The sequence below is a fragment of the Lithobates pipiens genome, unplaced genomic scaffold (assembly GCF_037356315.1).
Source record: "Lithobates pipiens isolate NorthernLeopardFrog02 unplaced genomic scaffold, aLitPip1_a1.2 Scaffold_28, whole genome shotgun sequence".
In the NCBI taxonomy this organism is placed as follows: Eukaryota; Metazoa; Chordata; class Amphibia; order Anura; family Ranidae; genus Lithobates; species Lithobates pipiens.
In genome coordinates, this window is record NW_027507789.1 from 86443698 (window position 1) to 86460353 (window position 16656).

General features: G+C 44.5%; 1 protein-coding gene across 5 annotated transcripts in view; it reads right to left on the reverse strand.

Annotated features, from left to right (window-relative positions):
• RETREG3 (reticulophagy regulator family member 3) overlaps nucleotides 1–16656 on the reverse strand; it is a 489061-nt gene that overhangs the window by 197113 nt on the left and 275292 nt on the right. The window lies entirely within an intron of this gene.

Consider the following 16656-nt stretch of genomic DNA (forward strand, 5'->3'; position numbering starts at 1 on the left):
TGCCGCGTAAGGCAAGGAAGATTTCCCATTGGAGGTATCTAGAAGCGGGTTCAGTGGTATATTGAAATCCCCTCCAAGGATCAGAGTGCCTTCAGCGAAGGGGGTCAGGGCTTGTGCAATTTTCCGGAAGAACGTTATCTGCTGGGTATTCGGGGCATAGATATTGGCTAGGGTAAAGAGTTTTCCCTTCAAAGTTCCTTTTAGACAAAGAAATCTGCCTTTGGGGTCCTCCAGTTTATCAATTAAGTGGAACTCGCAATGTTTGGCAAACAATGTCGATACGCCCTTCGACTTTGCATCTTGATTTGTTGCATGGTATGCCACATTGATAGCATCTGTTCAAAAGTGCGTTTCCTGTAGGAACAGGAGGTCGGCCTTGGTTTTCTGCATCTGTAATAGCAGTTGGCGTCTTTTCTCAGGCGTGTTTAGCCCTCTCACGTTGAGGGAGGTTAAGGTGAGCCTGGGCTCGCCGGTACCCCCCCGCATGGTTGCCATAGGGCCTGGTTATGCGAGGATCAGAATAAGCTAAAAGTAGGTGAGGGTCCGGGGTTCGGAGCTGGCGAAGGGGGGGAGGGGAGATTTGGGAGGGGCTGATATAAGGGTAGAAAACAGGGAGACAAGAGTATAAGTGGGTAGATGGTTAAATACCGACTATAGGTGACCTTTCACTCACCTCTACTAATAGTACAAGACGTCGGTGTAGTTCGATGGATCTGTGTGGAAGCAGCTAACAAGTATTATTGGTGTGAATGAATAGTCCACCGCGTGGGTGGTGGTAATGCAGTGAGAAAAATATAACAAGAGTAGACCGTCAGACTTTTGGCCTCGTGGTAATGTGGAGGTGTAGTATGCCTGTATAAGGAGAACCTCTTAAGGGAATAAGTGAGAACTGGTTGATGTGTCGGCTTGTTAGGAAGCCTTGCTGAGAATGGGTGGGAATATATTGTAGGAGTAGCTAGTGATGGGTGAGTTAGCAGAACGACCCAGTGATCAGTTCTGTGGTGGCATTGCAGAACTAGACAGAATATATAAGTTGGCGTTTCAGTTACAAGGAACTTATTGGTGGCAACAATAGGGCCTATGGAGCAATATAACCAGGAGCACATTTTGCCTTGTAATGATCGACCCGGCACCTTCTTATAAACAAACATTTGTAAACGTTAACTAAACTATAACAGTAAAACGTAATACCTAGACAAAGTGGTAGGTGGTCAGACTATGAAGTTATCTGTGAACTTTAGCAGTTAAAGCACGGGGGGTGTGTATTGATGGGGTACATTCACCAGCTAACCAAAATCCCCTATCTTTCCGGGGATATCTGGGTGCAAACAGAGGGAGACATGGGAGATAACGTAGCTTCCCGGTTTATCGTAAAGTGCGGCTGTCTATTTCCAGTTTAGGAAGCCGTGCTTAAACTAACCCATATCACAGGAGCATGCGCCGCCCCTAGACAGTCATAAGTGATTTCAAGGAGTTTCGGTCATCGGAGACGAGGGTGCTATATATTGAGGGTACACTGGGGGGAGGTCCCTATGCTAGACTGTAAATGCCCTCCTGATGCCCTGTGTGAGGGCATTTAAGTATTGGGCAAGGTGTGAATTAGAGGATGGTCTCTGAACTAGGAATCATGTAAGATGCCTATGTAAGATTTCGTCCCCCCATCCACACCAGGTGCTACTGGATAATCTACAGCTCTAAAATGGGCAAAATCAGCCTCATATTTATGGCAATTAGAGGTTTCCAGGCCCATGGGCAGCACATCAACGGCTACGGTTTGTGTTGCTGTCCCTCAACGAACACAGCAGCGGGGTCTTTGTTCTAATAGGTGGTGTATACTCAGTGTGATTTTTCATGGCCTGAAATCCAGATCCATGTATAATGAGGAGGAGGGTCGGAGTCCTCTCTGTGGAATGGGTACCAATCTAACCAAACGTATCGTGCGGGGGACGGAGCAGTTAGCTCTAGGTACTGTAGTCTATGCAACCACAATGCTGTTAGTGTGTGCGGCTCTGCTCGAGCGACACGGTAGAGGCATTTATAAGAGGGATCGCCGTACCGGTGTAGCACTACAGGGGTTTCAAGTGTCATCTCCATTCTACCACACAATGAGTTACAGGAGCTAGCATATACAGTATTGACTACCATCCGACCCATTTGAGCTCATAGCAAAGTACCCTAGAAAAGACAAAAGGAAGACAGGCAAGTATCATTTGCTCGTCAAGTAAGTCTTTGATGACTAACTATAAGGGAGTCCCTAAATACTCACAGATGCCATTTGTATCGCGGGCTCTCTGAATGGCAATGGGCCCAGGCTTCATCAAGTCCATGAACGCTGGGTCTGCTTCTAAAGTCTGTATGTAGGGGTCTTTTGAGCCAAGTTGTGGGCCATATCTTCCGCGGCCCGTGGGGTCTTGAAAGGCGCGCCCGAACCATGTGATATTCCTCTTAATGTTGCAGATCCACGGTGGGTAACAGGGGCGGAAGATGGTTGGCTAGGAGGTCAGCTACGTGAGGTCGTGCATAGGCCAGCATATTGTCACTTCCATCCTCAACTCTGTTCCAGAATCGGGCATACCACCCAAACGGGCACTGGCCCACCCCCAAAAAAGAAGGGGCGGGAGGGATGCAACGCTGGAACCCATAGATGAGTGTTTAAGTACGGTTTCACATTGGGCTATATGCAACGTAGCGCAACTGCACATTAGCCAGAAGTGTTTAAACTCTATAGGGACTCCAACCAGGCCATGAGAACGTACATAGTAAAAATAAAAACAAGGGGCAAAAACTTAATAAAATATACTTAGCAAAACGAAGTGAGTCCCAAAGATGGAAAAAAAAGAAGAGGTTCCAAAACAGGGTGCGGGTCACTCATGCAGCAGGAGCAGACCGCTTAGCGGTCCCTCCTAGGGAGAGGGCCATTCGCTGAGCCACAATGTTGTCGGTGCGGAGCCGGTCCTTTGTGTTGTCTTGGAGAGGACGGGGAATGATGGAGTCTGTAGCAGGCTGTAGGTATCTCCATCGGTTCTTCTTGCTCCCGACGTGAGGTGGGCCGCTGCTGCGCGAAATCCGCGTACCAGTTGGGTAGATCCACGTACGGAATTTCCACGGTGTGGCAGAAGTTCTCCAGTTCCTCCGGTATTCACAACAGGGCGGTGCAGGAGGCCTGTAAGCTGAATGGGAACTTCCATCGGAAAGGGTATTCCTTTCATTCGGAGGATTCCAGGAGCGGGCGGAGATCACTGCTGTTCTTCAGTGTTATTGCAGACAGATCTTGGAAAATGTGGATCGCCTGGCCGTCGTGCTCGATGTCGCCTTTCAGACGAGCATTATGTAGGATTTCTTCTTTCAGCGAATAGTCCACAATACAGAAAACTACATCCCGCGGTGGGTCAGTCTCTTTGCCTCTAAGTCTGAGAGCTCTATGTATGCGTTCCATCACTATAGGAGACTGGGCAGGTTTATCCAGCAGGCGGTTGAATATGGCTGGCACAGTCAGGGACAGGCGTTCATTGTCTGTTTCAGGCAGACCTCTCACCCTCAAATTATGCCGTCTTCCTCGGTTGTCGAGATCTTCGACGCGTCTTTGGAGATCTCTCAAGTAGAGGGTATGTGTGTCCGTCGTTCTTTCCAATGTGGTCAGTGTGGTCTGATGGCGGTTGGTCACATTCTCCACAGTCTGTACTCTGCCGGCAATCGCCTGGATTTCATGGTGGACATCCGAGATGGCTGCTGACAAAGTATCTTTAATGTCCGCTGCCACAGTGCGGAGGTCCGAGAGGCTCAGCTGTTGAGGCGCTTGTGGGTTTGGGCTTAGTGACGGCTGCACTAAGGATGGGGCTGTGGGGGAGAGCACAATGTCTGAAGGGTTCCGCAGATGGTGTGAGGAGGCACCCGCCATGTTGTTTCTGTGGGCTCGTAACATCTCAGGGATATGGTGGTTATTCCGGTGGTCCAGTTCCCTCGGGGAGCGGGATCGGGATCCCCAAGTGCCATGGGATGAGGTCCCCATTTCAGCGGGTGGTAAGTTCACCTCATTCGCTAAAAAAAAAAAAACACAAAGGAAGGCCTCAGTCTGACGGAGCTGGAGACTCAAGCGGCCATCTTCCTCAGCAGGCAAACCACGCCCCCCCGGACTGTCCTTTCTACAGATTCTTGGCTATCAACCACCAACTGAAATACACATCAGGAAGTCTACAGCTTGGACCTTCTTGTTCCAAGCTGATAGGATACTGTTTTGCAGTAGTCTCAAACAAAATTGAGCATAAGGAAAGGCCTCAAATGAAGCCACGATCTTTCCCAACAATCTCATGCAAAGTGGAACAGAAGGATTTTTCTTTGCTTTGACCACCTGAATCAGTTCCCTTATGGCACTGGTCTTTGCCTGGGGCAAGAAAATCCTCTACTGAGCTGTATCTATGATCAGACCCAAGTATTCCAATCTCCTTGATGGTTTTAAGGAAGATTTTTCTAGGTTGAGAATGCAAACTAGGTACTCCAGGTAGCTGTGGTGACCAAAGCGGTTTAAGCGGGCTACCGACTGTTCTATAAAGAGCAGATTCGTCTAAGTAAGCTAGAATCATTGTACCTTGAGCCCTTAATCTGGCTAGAGGAGGAGCCAGGACCTTTGTAAACACTCAAGGTGCAGTACCTAAACTGAAAGGCAGAGCTACAAACTGAAAATGAAGATTTTCTATCTCAAAGCGTAGATAATTCTGGTGAGTGGGAAAAATAGGTACATGGAGGTAAGCATCCTTGATGTTGATTGACACTAGAAGTTCTCCACCTTGTAGAATGGAGACTATTGATCAGATTGACTCCATACAGAATGAGCAGATATTCAAAAAACTATTTTGATCTTTGAGATCCAGAATGGGTCTGACATCCCCATTTGGTTTTGGTACCGTGAAAAGGTTTGAATATAACCCCAATCCCTGCTCTTCCATGGGGACCACCAATATCAAATTTTGAGACAAAATATGGTCTCTAATGCTTGAAAGAGACTTTTTTTCCTAGATCTCTGGGAACGTTTGATGTGAGAAAACGAGGAGATGGGGACTATCGGAACTCCAGTTTGTACCCTATAGTTATTGAGGAGGCCACCCATTTGTCTCAACACTCTTCCTGCCAGATCCTTGAGAACTGCAGAAGTCTTCACCCCACTCGAGTGAGCGGGGGCGCCCCGTCATAAGGAGGCCTTAGTACCTTGTTTTGTAGGCTTCCTTCCCCAGGACCTTTTTTGTCCCTGGGGTTGAACTTGACGGTGAAGGCTGTCAAGACTGTCTGCAGGCTGATGCCCCTGGCTATGGAGAAGAAGCTTGATTAAATTAAATATGCTTACTCCTTTACCCAACTGGCAAAAGGGAAGTCTTACCATTAGAAATTTTTTGTATTTATCCGGATCATCCCCAAACAGCAGTTCACCGCAAAAGAGAAAACTAGCCAGGAGCTTTTTGCATGGCTCTTTGGCGGGCCAATTTTTCAACCATAGTATGGTAAGCATATGCACCAGCACAAGCTTAAGGCGTGAGGCCTGGAGAATACAATCTCCCATAGCATCTACTGCAAAACTTAACGCCCCTGGTAGCTCTGCCAACTCTTGGGCCTTCTGATCAGGAATAATATTGAGCACCTGTTTAAACTGACCTCTCAAGGACCGACATACCCCAATTGCTGCCAGCACAGGCTGAGTTATTGAACCTGCCAGAGAAAAAGTGTTTAATAGGAGTTCCAACTTCTTATCCATTGGATCCTTAAGCATTTGAGCATTGCCTACCAGACAAGTCAAACTTTTATTCATAGAGGATATAGCCGCATCAATTGCGGGAATTTCCCATTTTATTACATTTTTCCTTCATGGGATAAAGTGTTAAACAGCTTTACCCTCCTAAAAAGTTTTCATCTGTGTGATCCCACTCAGAATACATAACCTTTTCTAACAATGAATGGATAGGAAAAGAATGAACAGCTTGGGGAGGCTTCAGCAAACGCAAACAAAAAGTAGGCTCATCGACCGACTCAGTTAAAGGTAGCATGAATGTGGAGCGGATCAATTCAGTAAGATTGTACCATCAATCTTTCAGATTGTGAACCTGATCCTTGCGCATTTCACCCCTCAGAAGAGGAGTCATCGGCCTCTTCCTGGTCCCCTGAGAGAAATTCATCATCACCTGCCCCCGATTCCTCAGTTTGAGGGTCCTCGTAAAAGAAGGAGACTTGACGTGCTTAGTCCCATTCTGGGATGTGATTAAAGCCGCTATTTCTCTGCTCTAACCCCGATATGGTTGAGGAAAAAAAATCTCTGCAGTAACAGACAGGGGCTGCAGTGTTGGAAACAGTTGCAACACCTGAAGGCGCAGATGGCTTAAGCCACCTGCGCCTTCAGGTGTTGCAACTGTTTCCAACACTGCAGCCCCTGTCTGTTACTGCAGAGACCAGCCACCTCAGAACTCTCAGGGGAGGATGCCATTTTTTTTTAGAGATGGTTCTAGGCTTTTTTTTTTTTTTTTTTCTTTTTAGCTTGAAGGAGTCCATCTTGAGACCTTTTTTGGGGTGTTTTTAGCCCCCCTTCTGACCATAGCCCGATGCACAAATGCAGAGGTACTACCAGAAGAGTTGCATCCACTGCTTGAACAACAGTCTAGCCACTGCTGCTGCTATTATTAAATGTGTCAGGGAATGCCTGTGTCACCAACCTCTTAAATGCCCCTTTTTGCTAGTGTCCCTCCGACATCTGCAGCCAGCAAAAAACTGAGTTTTTAAACAACCTTCCGTGCTGGACGTTGCTGCATACTAAACCTGCGCTAAGCCCACGCCCCTTCCGGCACATCGCGTGCCCCCCCTCTCTTTTCAAAAGAGGGGTTTCCAGCGCGAGTGCGGGCCTCCGATCCAACGAGATCGGCGTGAGTGTGCGGGAAGGGGAGGGGATGGCTAGGAGGAGACCTGAAACAAGTTGCCATGCAGGGGCGGTGAAAGAAACGGAGCGACATCGCCGATCATTTTTGGATTCACCCTATCCAGGAAGAGGGCAGAGCTTTGTCCAGGTGGGGGGTGATTAACGGAAAAAAATCCCCCCAAGCTTACTGGAGGTCTGAGCTGCTCGCCGGAAGGAAGCCTGCTGTTTATGCTGCACAGTGTGATCTTTGAGGAAAACATGACAAGGTACGTGCTCTATACAGGCATGACAGTTACTTTTTTTTTTTAAAGGAGACATTTCAGAAGAAAACTCAAAAATTCCTTAGAAACCTCCACTTACCTGTCCATCACCTGAAGGTGGCCTATAACCCACACAGTAACTACTATGGGTATGTGTCTCATGATGTACGATTAAGAAAAGTCCTTGACCCTTCCCAAATATGCAGCGGCTGAAAAAAAGCAAAGCTGTGAACGTGTCCCATAGAAAACCATGATAAATGAACTGCAAAAAGCACCAAAAAAGGCATAGGTGCGAACTAGGCCTAAGACGTTTAGTAGCAGCATGCTTGTTTTCTTATCACCAGTCATCATGGGGTTAAAAAAACTAAAATTAGCCCTTTCTAGTACAAAAAGAGCAGATAATCACTACTATAAGGCGTTCATTAATACTGTGAAACAGTGAAAGTAATAAAGTAATAATTTATATATATATATATATATATATATATATATATATATATATATACATACACACACACACACACACACACACATACATAGTATCCCACAAAAGTGAGTAGACCCCTCACATTTTTGTAAATATTTTATTATAGTCTTTTCATGTGACAACACTGAAGAAATTATACTTTGCTACAATGTAATAGTAGTAAGTGTACAGCTTGTATAACAGTGTAAATTTGCTGTCCCCTAAAAATAACTCAACACACAATGTCTAAACTGCTGGCAACAAAAGTGAGTATACCCCTAAGTGAAAATGTCCAAATTGGGCACCTTTACCTTCAGCTTCTTTAGCAAGGCAGTGGTCATCTTTGAGGTGTGTTTGGGGTGAATGTTATGTTGGAATACTGCCCTGTGGCCCAGTCTCCAAAGGGAGAGGAATTTTCAGTATGTCGCAGTACATGCTGGCATTCATAGTTCCCTCAATGAACTGTAGCACCACAGTGCCGGCGCAGCACTCGTGCAGCCCAAGACCATGACACTCCCACCACCATGCTTGACGGTAGGCAAGACACGCTTGTCTTTGTACTTCTCATTTGGTTGCTGCCACACACGCTTAACACCATCTGAACCAAATAAGTTTATCTTGGTCTCATCCAACCACAGGTCATGGTTCCAGTAATCCATGTTCTGATTCTGCTTGTCTTCAGCCAACTGTTTGCAGGCTATCTTGTGCATCAGCTTTAGAAGAGGGTTCCTTCTGGAATGAAAGCCATGCAGACCAGTTTGATGCAGCGTGCGGCGTATGGTCTGAGCATTGACAGGCTGACCCCCCCACCCCTTCAACTTATGTAGCAATGCTGGCAGCACTCATACATCTATTTCCCAAAGACAACCTCTGGATATGACGCTGAGCATGTGCAGTCAACTTCTTTGTCAAACCATGGCGAGGCCTGTTCTGAGTGGAATCTGTTCTGTTAAACCACTGTGCTGCAGCTCAGTTTCAGGGTCTTGGCAATCTTCTGATATTCTAGGCCAGTATTACCAAACCTTGGCACCCCAGATGTTTTGGAACTACACCTCCCATGATGCTCAACTCCACTGTACAGTGCATGAGCATCATGGGAAATGTAGTTCCAAAACATCTGGGGTGCCAAGGTTCGACATCACTGGTCTAGGCTATCTTTATGTAGAGCAACAATTCATTTTTTTAGATCCTCAGAGTTCTTTGCCATGAGGTGTCATGTTGAACTTCCAGTGACCGTATGAGAGAGTGAGATTGATAACACCAAATTTAACACACCTGCTCCTCATTCACTCCCAAGACCTTGTAACAAACAAATCACATGACATTGGGGAGTGAAAATGGCTAATTGGGCTCAATTTGAACATTTTCACTTACTTTGTTGCCAGCGGTTTAGACATTAATGGCTATGTGCTGCTTTATTGTTTACATTGTACACTACTTTGTACACTGAAATTACATCTTCAGTGTTGTCACATGAAGAGATAATAAAATTGTATCTTCTACATATACAGTGGGGCAAAAAAGTATTTAGTCAGCCATCAATTGTGCAAGTTCTCCCACTTAAAAAGATGAGAGAGGCCTGCAATTGTCATCATAGGAATAACCTCAACTACGAGAGACAAAATGTGGACACAAATCCGGACAATCACATAGCCTGATTTTTTCAATAATTTATTTGCAAATTATGGCGGAAAATAAGTATTTGGTCAATATCAAAAGTTAATCTCAATACTTTGTTATATATCCTTTGTTGGCAATGACAGAGGTCAAACGTTTTCTTTAAGTCTTCACAAGGTTGTCGCACACTGTTGGCTGGCATGTTGGCCCATTCCTCCATACGGATCTCCTCTAGAGCAGTGATGTTTTGGGGTTGTCGCTGGGTAACACAGACTTTCAACTCCCTCCAAAGGTTTTCTATGGGGTTGAGATCTGGAAACTGGCTAGGCCACATCAGGACCTTGAAATGCTTCTTACGAAGCCACTCCTTTGTTGCCCGGGTGGTGTGTTTGGGATCATTGTCATGCTGAAAGACCTAGCCACGTTTCATCTTCAATCCCCTTGCTGATGGGAGGAGGTTTGCACTCAATCTCACAATACATGGCCCCATTCATTCTTTCATGTACATGGATCGTCCAGTTCCCTTTGCAGAGAAACAGCCCCAAAGCATGATGTTGCCACCCCCATGCTTCACAGTAGGTATGGTGTTCTTTGGTTGCATTCTCTCTCCTCCAAACACGATGAGTTGTGTTTCTACCAAACAGTTCTACTTTGGTTTCATCTGACCATATGACATTCTCCAAATCCTCTTCTGGATCATCCAAATGCTCTCTAGCAAACCTCAGATGAGCCCGGACATGTACTGGCTTAAGCAGGGGTACACATCTGGCACTGCAGGATCCGAGTCCCTGGTGGCGTAGTGAGCTACTGATGGTAGCCTTTGTTACGTTGGTCCCAGCTCTCTGCAGGTCATTCACTAGGTCCTCCCGTGTGGTTCTGGCATTTTTGCTCACCGTTCTTGCGATCACTTTGACCCCACAGGGTGAGATCTTGTGTGAAGCCCCAGATTGAGGGAGATTATCAGTGGTCTTGTATGTCTTCCATTTTCTAATCATTACTCCCACAGCTGACTTCTTCATACCAAGCTGCTTGCCTATTGCAGATTCAGTCTTCCCAGCCTGATGAAGGTCTACAATTTTATTTCTGGTGTCCTTCGACAGCTCTTTGGTCTTCATCATAGTGGAGTTTGGAGTGTGACTGTTTGAGGTTGTGGACAGGTGTCTTTTACACTGATAAGTTCAAACAAGTGCCATTAATACAGAAAATGAGTGGAGGACAGAGGAGCCTCTTAAAGAAGAAGATACAGGTCTGTGAGAGCCAGAAATCTTGCTTGTTTGTAGGTGATCAAATACTTATTTTCCACTGTAATTTGCAAATAAATTCTTTCAAAAATCAATGTGATTGTCTGGATTTGTTTCCACATTTTGTCTCTCATGGTTGAGGTATACAGGCCTCTCTCATCTTTTTAAGTGGAAGAACTTGCACAATTGGTGGCCGACTAAATACTTTTTTGCCCCACTGTGTATGTGTATATATATTTACAAAAATGTGAGGTGTGTACTCATATCTCAATGAACATGAGAACAATTCCCAAAATTTTGACAAACAGTTGTATGGAACATTTGTTTAGCTCATTACATGAAAGGTTAATAATATAAAACTCAGATTACAAAATCTTCACACCCACAACAAAAGCTACTGCTACATCTAGTATTTTGTATGACCTACATATGTTATAAGGACAGAACCAAGTCTTCTAGGCATGGAATGAACAAGTTGGCGACATATTGCTACATCTATCTTTCTCCATTCTTCAAGAATGACCTCTTTTAGATTGAAAGGTGGAAGAAGAGTAATGCTCAACTTCTCTCTTCAGAATTCCCTATAGGTGTTTGATTGGGTTCAGATCAGGAGACATACTTGGCCACTGAATCATGGTCACTTTCACCCCGTTTTTCTTAAGAAATGTAACATTGGCCTTAGATGTGTGTTTTGGATCATTGTCATTGTCATGTTGGAAAAGTGGACAACGACCAAGTGCATGGAGTGATGTAAGCATCTTGTCTTTCAAAATAGAGCAATACATTTGTAAATTCATGATACCATCAATTAAATGCAGCTCCCCAACACCAGCAGCACTCATGCAGCCCCAGAGGAGGACATTGCCACCACCATGTATCATACCATTAATTTTTTCTTTGTACTTTTCAACTTTGTGATGCCAAACATTTATCTTGGTCTCATCATTTCATAGTATACAGAGTTCCTGTAGTCTTTTTCAGCATAGCCCCTGGCAAATTTTGTGTTTTTGTATGAATAGGCTCTATGAGAGGCTTCCTTCGGACAGCACGCATGCATGCCATTCCTCTGCAGCGTAAGCTGTATTGTGTCACGAGAAACAATCACTCCAGTTTGGCTTCCTACTTCTTTTGCTAACTGCAATGAACTTGCATGGCAATTTTTTCAACCCTTCTCATCAGAAGACACACCTGTCGAGGAGTTAACTCCTGTATATGGCCTGGACGTCTTTGTGAGATGATTGCAGTTCCATCTTTGTTAAAAGTCTTCATCACTTTTGCTACAGTATTCATAGTTAGTTAGGTTGAATAAAGACACCAGTCCATCCAGTTCAACCTGATTGAGTGTCTACAATTGTCCCTATCCCTGTACATTGCACACTCACATTGGTCCCTACCCTCAAGGAGCCCACAATCCAAGGTCCCCATTCATATACTAGGGCCAATTTTTTGGACAGAAGCCAATTAACCTACCTGCATGTCTTTGGATTGTGGGAGGAAACCGGAGTACCCGGAGGAAACCCACGCAGGCACAGGGAGAACATGCAAACTCCAGGCAGGTAGTGTCATGGTTGGGATTCGAACCAGCAACCCTTCTTACTGCTAGGTGTGAGTGCCAACCACTACACCACTGTGCTGCCCAGTATTCTGACTGATAAGTAAAGCTTTGCTGATCTTATTGTAGCCGTCACCTTTTTTGTGTCAAAAAATTATTTTCTCTCTTCCATGTACACAATAACAATATCCGAAATTTTGACAGAACTGTTTTAACCATTTAACAACCGGCCCATAGCCGAATGACGGCTACAGGGCGGTTGTTTAACTCTGGGAGGCTGTCATATGACGTCCTCCCAGAATTCCGCTCTCGCGCGCCCCCCTGGGGCGCGCACTCGAGAGCATCCGTGACCGCCGGGTCCATCACGGATCACGGTAAACGGCTGCTCATCACGGACGTTTACCACGTGATCGCTCTGTCAAATGACGGAGTGATCACTTGTAAACAAACCGGCGTCATGTTATGACGCCGGTTCCTCCCGCCCCCTCTCTGTACCGATCGGTACAGCGGAGGGGGAAGAGATCGGTGTCAGCAGCGCTGTGGGCTGCATCTGCAGTGCCCACATCGCTGCTCACCGAAATTTAACCCCTCAATACCCTGCAACACTCTGCAACGCTCTGCAACACCCGCCAATACCCTGCAACACCCACCAATACCCATCAACACTCTGCAATGCTCTGCAACACCCGCCAATACCCTGCAACACCCGCCAATACCCTGCAATGCAATACTCTGCAACACTATACTCGGAGATACCCAGCCATAGACATCCCCCCCCCCCTCCTGCCGCCCTCTGGTGCTTCTACCGACTCGCCAATACGATCAAAGCCAGAATCTTCTTTTTTTTTTTCAGGCTTCCCAGCTTAGAGGTGAGATGCGGGGTCTTATTGACCCCATATCTCACTGTAAAGAGGACCTGTCATGCCATATTCCTATTACAAGGGATGTTTACATTCCTTGTAATAGGAATAAAAGTGATCAAAAAATGTATTTTTGGGGAAAAAAATGTCAAACTAAAAGAAATAAAGTAAAATGAACAATAAAAAAAAAAGTTTTTAAAGCGCCCCTGTCCCCATGTGCTCGCATGCAGAAGCGAACGCATACGTAAGTCCCGCCCACATATGAAAACGGTGTTCAAACCACACATCTGAGGTATCGCTGCGAACGTTAGAGCGAGAGCAATAATTCTAGCCCTAGACCTCCTTTGTAAATCAAAACATATAACCAGTAAAAAAAATCGTCGCCTATGGGGATTTTTAAGTAGCGACGTTTGGTGCCATTCCAAGAGCGTGTGCAATTTTGAAGAGTGACATGTTAGGTATCTATTTACTCAGCGTAACTTCATCTTTCAAATTATGCAAAAATTGGGCTAACTTTACTGTGTTTTTTTTTCCAAAAAAAAGCATTCGAAAAATTGCTGCGCAAATACCGTGCGAGATAAAAAGTTGCAACGACCACCATTGTATTCTCCAGAGTGTTTGTTAAAAAAAAAACATATATAATGTTTTGGGTTTCTATGTAATTTTCTAGCAAATAAATGATGATTTTTACATGTAGGAGAGAAATGTCAGAATTGTCCTGGGTGCTCCAGAACGCCTGATGGCACTCCCTGCATGTTGGGCCTCTGTATGTGGCCACACTGTGTAAAAGTCTCACACATGTGGTATCGCCGTACTCGGGAGTAATAGCAGAATGTGTTTTGGGGTGTAATTTGTGGTATGCATATGCTGTGTGTGAGAAATAAACTGATAATATGACAATTTTGTGAAAAAAAAAAAAGTAAAAAAAAATCTTGATTTTGCAAAGAATTGTGGGAAAAAATGACAACTTCAAAAAACTCATCATGCCTCTTACTAAATACCTTGGAATGTCTTCTTTCCAAAAAAGGGGTCATTTGGGGGGTATTTGTACTTTTCTGGCATGTTAGAGTCTCAAGAATTGAAATAGGCCGTCAGTACTTCAAGTGTGATAAATTTTCAGATATTGGCACCATAGCTTGTGGACTCTATAACCAAATAATATCCACCAATTTGTACTTATTTTTACCAAAGATATGTAGTAGTATAAATTTTGGCCAAAATATATGAAGAAAAAATTACTAATCTGCTAAATTTTATAACAGAAACAAAAACAAAATTCATTTTTTTACAGAATTTTCTGTAATTTTTCTTTTATAGCACAAAAAATAAAAAACCCAGCGGTGATTAAATACCACCAAAAGAAAGCTCCATTTGTGTGAAAAAAAGGACAAAAATTTCATATAGGTCCAGTGTTGCATGACTGAGTAATTGTCATTCAAAATGTGAGAGCACCGAAAGCTGAAAATTGGTCTGGTTATTAAGGGTGTTTAAGTGCCCAATGGTCAAGTGGTTAACCACTTCAGCCCCGGACCAATAAACACCTTAAGGACCAGAGGTCTTTTTCCAATTTCGCACTGCGCTGCTTTAACTGGTAATTGCGCGGTCATGCAATATTGCACCCAAACGGAATTTGCGTCCTTTTCTTCCCATTTTTATTTTTTGCGATATAAATAGAAAAAGAGCGAAAATTTTGAAAAAAAAGATATTTTCTTCTTTTTGTTATAAGAAAAATCGAATAAACTAAATTTTAGTCATACATTGAGGGCAAAATGTATTCAGCCACATGTCTTTAGTAAAAAAAAATGTCAATAAGCGTATATTTTTTGGTTTGCGCAAAAGTTATAGCGTCTACAAACTAGAGTACATTTTCTGGAATTTACACAGCTTTTAATTTATGACTGCCTATCTCATTTCTAGAGGTGCTAAAATGGCAGGGCAGTAAAACCCCCCCCCCCCCAAATGACCCCATTTTGGAAAGTAGACACCCCAAGGAAATTGCTGAGGGGCATGTTGAGCCCATTGAATATTTTTTTTTTTTTTTGTCCCAAGCGATTGAATAATGACAAAAAAAAAAAAAGTTGTTCCTAAATGATATATTGCTCACACATGCCATGGTTATATATGTGGAATTGCACCCCAAAATATATTCCGCTACTTCTCCCGAGTATGGGGATACCACATGTGTGGGACTTTTTGGGAGTCTAGTCGCGCACGGCACCCCGAAAACCAATCACCACCTTCAGGATTTCTAAGGGTGCAAATTTTTGATTTCACTCCTCACTACCCATCACAGTTTTGAAGGCCATAAAATGACAAAATAGCACAAAACCCCCCAAAATGACCCCATTTTGGAAAGTAGACACCCCAAGCTATTTACTGAGAGGCATGTTGAGTCCATGGAATATTTTATATTTTGCCACAAGTTGCGGGAATATTACAAACTTTTTTTTTTTTGCACAAAGTTGTCACTAAATGATATATTGCTCACACATGCTATGGGCATAAGTCAAATTACACCCCAAAATAAATTCTGCTGCTTCTCCCAAGTACGGGGATACCACATGTGGGGGACTTTTTGGGAGCCTAGCCACGTACGGGACCCTGAAAACCAAGCACTGCCTTCCGAATTTAAATATAAAATGCTACCAAAAAAACTGTTAGCGATCGCAGGGATCAGGCCTGACTCTGCGATTGCTGCAGTTATGTGTTTAGTGTTTTGTAAGTGACAGTGATCGATCGATACTGCACTTGGGTGGGCTGGGCAGAGGGGCAAAACGCAGGTGCTAGCAGGTATCTGGGCTGATCCCGCTAGCAATGCGTTTTTTTGGAACCCTAAACTGCTGGGGACGCTAGTATAGATCTGATCAGATCAGATATTGATCTGTTCAGATTCTATACCACTACGGGAGGTTTATGCTTTGCGTGTGGGTGTTAGTGGTACTGGCACTAACCTAGCGCTGCCTGGGGCGACACAGACCCTGACCCTAAAACCTAATTGATATCACCCGCCGGGTGATCAGGGGGTTAAACCTTTATTGGGTAATAAATGGTGGGTGCCCTGATGCTATAAAAAGCAAACTAACCAGAGTCACCCGTAACACTTATACGGTGATCACTGGTGAAAGGGTTAACTAGGGGCAATCAGGGGGTTCAAATTTTTATTAGGTAGTATATGAGGGTCCCTGGCACTATATAAAAACCTGACGGGGAACCTAAATAACTAACTGGCTAACCAGCGTCACCAGTGACACTTATACTGTGATCGCTGGTGAAAGGGTTAACTAGGGGCAATCAGGGGGTTAAAACCATTATTGGGTAGTATATTGGGGTACCTAGCGCTATAAAAACCTGGCGGTGAACCTAAAAAGATAACTAGCTACCTAGCGACACTAATGCAGCGATCAGAAAAATGATCGCTTAGTGACACTGGCAAAAGGGGGTGAAAGGGTTAACTAGGGGCAATCAGGGGGTTAAAACCATTATTGGGTAGTATATTGGGGTACCTAGCGCTATAAAAACCTGGCGGTGAACCTAAAAAGATAACTAGCTACCTAGCGACACTAATGCAGCGATCAGAAAAATGATCGCTTAGTGACACTGGCAAAAGGGGTGAAAGGGTTAACTCTAGGGGCAATCAGGGGGTTAAACCTTTATTGGGGGTGTAGGGGGCTACCCTGGACCTAACACTAACTGCCCTGACAGTTTTTACTGTTACAACTGACACTGAATGCAGTGATCAGTAAATAAATGATCAATGCAATCAGTGAC